The 8,656-nt window shown below is 30.8% G+C and overlaps 1 pseudogene; it reads left to right on the forward strand.

The window, feature by feature from the left end:
• The first annotated feature begins 3,341 nt into the window (after nt 1-3,341).
• On the forward strand, nt 3,342-7,459 carry LOC114419738 (annotated as a pseudogene).
• The last annotated feature ends 1,197 nt before the right edge of the window (nt 7,460-8,656 follow it).

Genomic DNA, 8,656 nt, shown 5'->3' on the forward strand with positions numbered 1-8,656 from the left:
CCTGAATCAAAGAACCCTCACCTCTAACAATATTAAACTCTCATTCTCCAACAACATCAAACCTTCAATGGGAATGCATTACTAGACTTAATTATTTAAGTATTGTAGAATTTATAGTTTATTATTTTGCTTTATTATGTGAGTTTAATGCCTATGCACTAATAGTGTAAAATAGTTTTACACTGTCATCCAATCACAAATCACTGTTTGATTTACTTTAAGATAATTATTTTAAAAGTCAACAAACTTACCATACATCGTGGGTTGTGATTAGATAACTATGGAAAATGTTTTACACTGTCAATGCATAATCTTTTTTCTCTTATTATGTTGTTTGGAATATTCAATATGTTATTTATAGGTTATTATTATTATTTTGATATAAAGTAGACTCTTACGAATATACGAGTCGAGTCCACGAGTTGAGTCTATGGAGCTCCCATGAGTCTACGTAAACTCTCGAGTTTAATAACATTACATATTATCTAATAGTATAAAACCTCTATAGAAAGCCACAATAACCATGGTGCATTCATGTTTATGAACATGTGATGGAAAAGGAAAGTTAAAAACTACTTTCGTGGAATTGCTATTAAGGGGTGCTTCTATGTCTAGAGAATAAACTTCAAAATCACTAAGAGTGTGTTTGGATAGAGAATTCTAACTGAGGAAAGTAATTTATCAGAGAATTTAAATTTCTTTAATCTAAAATTCATTATTTGGATGTTTTTTTATGAAGAATTTAAATTTTTGGAATCTTAAAATAGAATTTTAAAAAACTAAAAATATGGAATTTTAATTTCCTTCTAAAAGGTGAGAAATTGAAATTCTCTTCTAGATACTTTCAAAATGTTCATGTATTTCCTTTATAACCTTCATCCTCTCTTCCACCTGAAAGTTTCCGAAATCTCATTCTCGAACTCGCGACTCTTCCCTCACGCCGATGATCCTCTTCTTTAAGAAACACCGTCTGAGCTCACAGAACGTCGATCGGGTGCAGGTGTAGGGGACATGTAGAACTGCACCCGCCAGTCAGGGAAGCAGCCATCACTGCCTATCACGCGGTGGAGGTGCTCACCAGCGCGGAGGAACTGGGCCATGCCTTGCACCGTTGATTGAATGTCGCAGTCGGGTATGATGGTGTATGCTGTCGTGTCCCAATTCCCCTGCGACTCCCCATACCGCATTAATATTTTTCTCTTTGGAAGCACACCAACCATATTTTCTCTTCTCTTTGCATTCATTTTCTTTCCTCCTCTCAATTTTAATTTTTTTTATCCAAACACAAAATTTTGAAAATAAAAGAATTTCAATTGAAGTATTTGAAATTCTTAGAATTTAAAATTTCTCAGAATTTTAAATTTTCTCATCCAAACACACTCTAAAGGATTTTTGAAGAAGTAATGCGTGGGTTCGACGGCTATGCCAAGTTGATATTGAGCGAATTAGGGATTAAAAATGAGAGAAAACCATGACTTACATACGCATTTGAAATGCAATAGAGATCCCACTAACGACCTCAACAAGATTTCTACAATCAAATAATCAAGAAGGGTTAGAGGGAGACTGGCCTTCCTATTTTTCATCTTTTGGGCCAAAATCCTCAACAATAGAACCAATTATAAATAAAAACATAAATAAGTAAATCTTAAAGATAGTAAAAGATAAGAAGAAAATCTTAAAAATAATAAAAGATTTAAAATTACAAATAAAGGAAATATTTGTATAATGTGAAATATTTATTATTTTATTATATTTATTTATATTTGTAATCTTTTCCACTTTCTAATATTATTTTTTCCTGGTCATGATATTGATATGAAATATTCATCTCTCAACATAATTTATTTCATATCCAAGACAAAGATTCTAACCTTAAACCACTTTATTAATGAACACAAGTGACTACTACATATTTCAATTTTTAATTTATATTAAATTTTAAATGATGATATACTTTATCATTTTGAAGATTTTTTTGGATAATTTATATAGTAATATTATTATAAATTATAATTATGCTAATTATATCTTCATCAATCCTAATATATTTTTTGTAAATTTTTAGAGCATTTACAAAAGATAATTAAAAATATCGACAATCACAAATGACTTTTAAAGTTATTATTATCAAAAATAATATAGCCATATATATTAGGCTTAAATGCAAATTTGGTCCTCTTATTTTACTCATTCCACAATTTTAGTCCTTTCATTTTAAAATAAAGATATTTGGTCCCTCTGTTTTAAAAAAATTAGTGATTTTAATCCTCATATTTTTAAATAGAGATATTTGGTTATTCTAGTTTAAAAAATTCACAAATTTGATCCCATCTTTTAAAAAAAGATTACTAATTTTCATGTAATCTTCAATTTTATTTACGTTTTATTTCTTTTATTTTTAACATTATAATCGATTAGATCATTTTCTAATGATACATTAAATGAATATATTAGATTTATGATTCAATTGGATCAAAATAAAAGAAATAAAGCATAAGAAAAATTAAGAATTTAACTAAAATTAAAAATTTTGAAAAATAAGAGGATCAAATGTCTCTATTTTAAAATGAAAAGACCAAAGGATTAAGTAAAATAACGAGGACAAATTACAACCTATTATAATTTACGATTCAACAATAATTTAGAAAAACATAATATACTATTATTTCATCCAATTAAATTCTATATTATATATAATATTAAAGGGTATTAATTAATACTTAATTCTTATCATAATTGAACAAATAAATTATATACTACTGTATAATTTAACTTCTTGACAAATTAATGACTGCGTGCAATATGATTTTATTATAAGCATTGATTGCAACTTAATAAGACCATTAGAATATTTCAAGCTATAATATATCATATAAATTACAACCCATGTGCTTGGAACCACGCACAAATTACGTGTAAGGAAGAAAATGCGTTTTTCCCCATATATACCCGTGGCTGCGCCTGAAAACAAGCCACCCCAGCTAAGCCATTTGCAAAGGAATTCACAATAATAATTTTATTTTGTCAAACCTTTTATTTGCCATCCGTAATTCCATTGTTATTGATATAGTTAAATTTGGGGGTCAACGGATCCGATAGCGAAGCCTCAACTGTCCTTTCAATAAATAAATAAATCAATCAAAATTCACTATCTGTCTTAGAATATTCAGTATTCAGTATCAATGTCAAAACACACACACACACACACACATATATATATATATATATATATATATATATATATATATATATATATATATATATATATATATATATATATATATATATATATATTTGACATCATTCTCTTGTCTTAATTACAGAGTTGAGACAGAAGGAAACATTCACCTGATTGAGCATTATGGAACCAGAAACAACAGAAACGCTTCTTGGATCAAATCTTGTTATTCCTAATTCGGTGAAAGAACTAGCAAAGGAGGCACTAACCAATGCAAAGTTCCAGAGAGATATGTTCGTCCAGATATTGACCCTCCAATTATATCTAACAAAGACTCTTTGCCTCAGCTTCCATTCATTGACCTAAATAAGTTGTTGGCTGAAGAAGTGAAGGGACCTGAACTGGAGAAGCTGGACCTTGCATGCAAAGAATGGGGTTTCTTTCAGGTTGGTATATATCTACACCTTCACTGGCTTTTTGTATTTCTATTTGATGGCATGTGTATTTTTCTTGTCTTGTCTTTTTTTCTTCTTTTTCTTTTTGCAACCATAATAGTACATTTAATTGTCATAATAAGTGAAATGATTCTTTACAGGAAGTGAAATAACTTTTATACTTATTACTATTAATTATTCTCACGTGGCCATTATTAATCATTTTCATTTGCAATATATGTTTTGTAAACAATTATATTAATTAAATAATATTTTTTACTTAAAATAATTAAATATAAACGGCATGCAAACGAAATGATGACTAATTAAAGGAAGTATAATTGCGCCAAATTAAAAGAGAGAAAACAACGCTAATCTATAAAATTATGGTTTTGTATAACAGCTGATTAATCATGCAACTAGCATCGAATTGGTGGAAGATGTAAAGAAAGGTGCACAAGAACTCTTCAATCTTTCAATGGAAGAGAAGAAAAAGCTTTGGCAGAAACCTGGAGATATGGAGGGATTTGGTCAAATGATTGACAAGCCTAAAGAGGAGCCATCCGATTGGGTAGATGGCTTCTACCTTTTAACTCTTCCATCCTACTCAAGGAAGCCCCACCTATTTCCTAATTTACCACTACCTTTCAGGTGCACATTAAATCATAGTATTTTTTTCTCCTTTCTTTAGAACCGATTTTCCCCCAAGAACAGATTAAACTAAATGTTAATATTAATTATAAGAAATTAGTTAATTCAATTTTGTATCTTTTGAGCTCAAAATTAGAAAAATTTTGAGGTAAAATGTAAAATTTAAATTAACTGTGAAAATAACATTTTGTTGAATTTATTAAAAAAAAGCTAGATTTCATTTCTATGTCTTGTTAAGTGACATGAAGATTGAAGAAGATATATCGGGAGACACACACCGCCCGTAACTTTGTATCTTTTCAGCTAAGAATTAGAAAGATTTTGGGGGTAAAATATAAAATTTAAATTATTTGTAAAAATAACATTTTGAAGAATCCATTGAAAAAGATTTGACTTATTTTTATCTCTTATTAACTGACATGAAAAAGAAGATATATCAAAAAAATGAAAAGAAAGTAATGAATATAATTTCCAATAACTTTATTTTTATTTTTTTTACTTTACACCTGACGCACACAACTCCCATAACTTTCTATCTTTTCAGCTCAAAATTAGAAAGATTTTGGGCATAAAATGTAAAATTGAAATTAATTGTAAAAATAACATTTTGTAGAATTCATTGAAAAAGATTTGACTCATTTCTATCTCTTATTAAGTGACATGAAGAAGAAGAAAAAAAAAAATATATATATATATATATATATATATAAAGAGAAAGTAATTGAATATAACTTCCCATAACTGTATTTTACTACTTTATGCCCCTCCCCCGACACACACACCTCCCATAACTTTGTATTTTTTCAGCTCAAAATTAGAAATCTTTTGGGGTTAAAATGTAAAATTTAAATTAATTGTGCAAATAACTTTTGGTAGAATTTATTGAAAAAGATTTGACTCATTTCTTTCTCTTATAATGTGGGAAAAGTGCAAATGTAACTAATCTACATTTTTTTATTGATAAAAAAAATCTACACTTTTTTTTCAACTAGTGCTAACTATAATAAAGTAGTAAGAGGTGGAGTTCGTGAATCTCAATTTTTATCTCCAATTCGAATTTGTTGTGAGGCTAAAATATATTCAAATTAATAAACTGTTTTATATCAATCCTATCTTTTCAATTTTTCAAGTAAAGATTGCTCATTTGAAATGACAAATTCTTGCCTCTTCCACCCAATTCACACATGAGATTAGAATATTGCCATATTTCTGTGTAGTTAGTATCCAAAACTCACATTAATTAATAAGTTAACGTTTGTCGCGCTATGCAGGGAAAATTTAGAGGTTTATTGTAAGGATATGAGGAACCTTGCCAACAACATGTATGTTCTTATTGGAAAAGCTCTTGGTACAGAACCAAATGAAATTAAAGAGTCATTAGGGGAATCAGGCCAAGCAATACGGATCAATTACTATCCTCCATGTCCCCAACCAGAAAATGTCCTTGGCCTAAATGCTCACACTGATGCATCTTCCCTCACCATCCTTCTCCAAGGCAATGAAGTGGAAGGTCTCCAAATAAAGAAAGATGGAACTTGGGTTCCTGTTAAACCCATCCCAAATGCTTTCATCGTTAGTCTCGGAGATGTTTTGGAGGTAAGTGATTCAAATTTATGATTAAAAATTATAAATTTAAAAGTATGCATTTTCAGTGTAAAAGTTTCTGCATTATCAACTAATTAATTAAAAATCATGTTTAATATAATCTTTAAGGTCATTATTATTAAAATCAACAAATTTATTATATACAATCATTTATGTTTTTAACAATAAATATTAATAATTAATATGTTATATTAATGATAGAATTTGAACTTACAATTTTTTTATCACTTTAATCCTTATGCTTCTCCTCCTGACTACCATACCACCTTATATATGACTTAATTCCTATATATAGTGATTTCTGAATAAATTTCAGTGTAAATCTTTCACATTGTTGAAGTATATCCTATATCCTATTTTCACGTGCAATTAACCAATGAAACCTACCCTTTAAGAGCTATGTAGGTACTCTCAGGAAGCATAACATGGCATATAAATATATAGTAATATATCAAGTGGTAAGAAAAATATAAAATTCAAAAAACTTGAGACTACCTACCTAGCCATAGTATTTTATGCAGGAAAAGCATTGAGACCATTCACCACCGAACAGTCCAGCCTTTGACTTCTCATTTCAATCCCAAAGCTAGGTTAATATAATTAATTATAATCACTCACAATAAAAATGTTGTCAGCTTAAGTTGATATATGTATTTAATTAAGGGTTTTAATATTATTTATGTATAGTAGGGAGAAAAGTTGGGTATATTACATTCTTAACTAATTAATTAACCTTCTAGTAGGTCCAAGTTAACGACTTTATTCAACTAACTTATTCTTCAATTCATTTTTTAACTCCGCTCGTAGTTACCATATGTTTTCCACGAACTCAAGCGGCAACTTTAATATCATGCAACTTAATTTTATGTCCAATTTCTCTTTAGTATATTATAATTTTTTTTATTATATTATTGAATTTTATGAACTATTATTATTATTATTATTATTATTATTATTATATACAAAAATTAACTTGGCAATTCGATATAATGATATCTTTCCTGTATATATGGTTTAATAGGTAGTGACAAATGGGATATACAAGAGCAGTGAGCATCGAGCAGTGGTAAACTCACAGAAAGAAAGGCTATCCATAGCTACATTTAGTGGCCCAGAATGGAGTGCAAGCATAGGTCCAACACCATCTGTTGTTACTCCAGAAAGACTAGCATTGTTCAAAACAATTGGGGTAGCAGATTTCTATAAGGGATACCTTTCACCTCAGCATTGTGGGAAATCATACATAAATAATGTCTTGAGGATCCAAAAGGAGAACATCAAAGGCTAGCTTGTGTGGAAATATTGAAATTATTTGTATAGTTAATGGAAACGTGATAATCAAGTAAATCTTTCAGGACATAATGACTTTGTTTCAAATACAATATGTAATTAATTGTCACAAGATTTGGATTAAAGAAGATACAAAGAACTGAAGAAGTGCTCAGTAGATGATGGGAAATCGGAATTTTACAAGCGAGGAAATAATTGTTATTATATGCTTTTATAAAATGAACGACGACAAACCCGTAATTGTTTTGATATTCTTCTGTGTAATTTCAATAGAATGGTCTCATACGAGTGGATTGGTCCTTTTCTATGTTTGAATATTGAGCATTGATTGAGTCATCGCGTGTTAATTATATATTTTTATTGAATTAATTTTTGTTAATGATTCACTAAAAAAATTCTATCATAGATGTACATAGAATTGTTGAGCTTTTACATTGAGCAACCTGTTCCATATCCGTTGGTTCACTCCGACATCACTACTTCAAAAATGATCTTCAACGATGCTAATTCAAAGATGATTCTTTCAAAATTGTTGTCATCCAATACATGGTAGCATTTTTGTAAATTATTACAAGTGTTCAATGACGGTTTTTGAAAAAATGTTATTGAAAGGAAGTGCTCAACAATGATAAGCTGTCTTTGAAGGCAAGTGTTAAATGATGATTTTCGAAAAAACTTCTTTGAAAGCAAGTGCTCCCTTTTCCTTCTTGTGGCCTTTCTCTCGCCCTCTTTTAGTCTCTCACGCAGCTCTCTCTCACACTGACCCTCACCTTCTCATTCCCACCATAACCACAAGCAAAACCAATGTCACTCACTACTAACCAACAACGCACATCAACCTCGCGCCAAACCAACTCCACCATAACACTCATGGCCCCAGAGAAGCTGCAAATTTGGGCAAAGAAGTCGTAGATCTAGTCACCAACGTCGCAAATCTGGCCTCCAAAGTTGCGGATTTGGCCGCTAAAGCTCCCTCCGAACCCAACCCCTCTCTAGCTCTTCCAGTTTGCCATCGCCCTTTCCTCCAACAACCTTGACACCGCCCAAACCATGGCTAGGTCCCTCCATCACTGTTGCCTCTTTGAACCATTTTCTCTAGGAGCCCTTTCGCTCAAGAGTCAAGATAAGCTACAAGCCACTTCTCTCAGGGACGAGCCATTGCTCTCACGATGAGCCCCTTTCTCTCATTAACGAACCTTTTTTTCAGTTTGTTTTCCACCCTCGCTCAGACCCTTACTTGAACAAAAAGCCCATTCTCAATTCTCAACTGTGATGTAGCTCCATATAGAACTTGTAGGCCTTGGATCTTCTTCATCAATGGAGTCCTTTGCATTTTGAAGATCAATGATAGTAGAATGGAGAAGGAAGAAAGTTGATCGAAGATGCTACTTCAAGGAGAAGATGAGTCAAGAACAAGCTCAGCATCATTTGAAGACATGGATAAGAGCTTGAAGGTAGAAGAAGATGAGCGGAGGGAGAGGGAGAGAGAGGACAT

This window comes from Glycine soja, chromosome 7 (genome assembly GCF_004193775.1).
Source record: "Glycine soja cultivar W05 chromosome 7, ASM419377v2, whole genome shotgun sequence".
NCBI classification, from domain to species: domain Eukaryota; kingdom Viridiplantae; phylum Streptophyta; class Magnoliopsida; order Fabales; family Fabaceae; genus Glycine; species Glycine soja.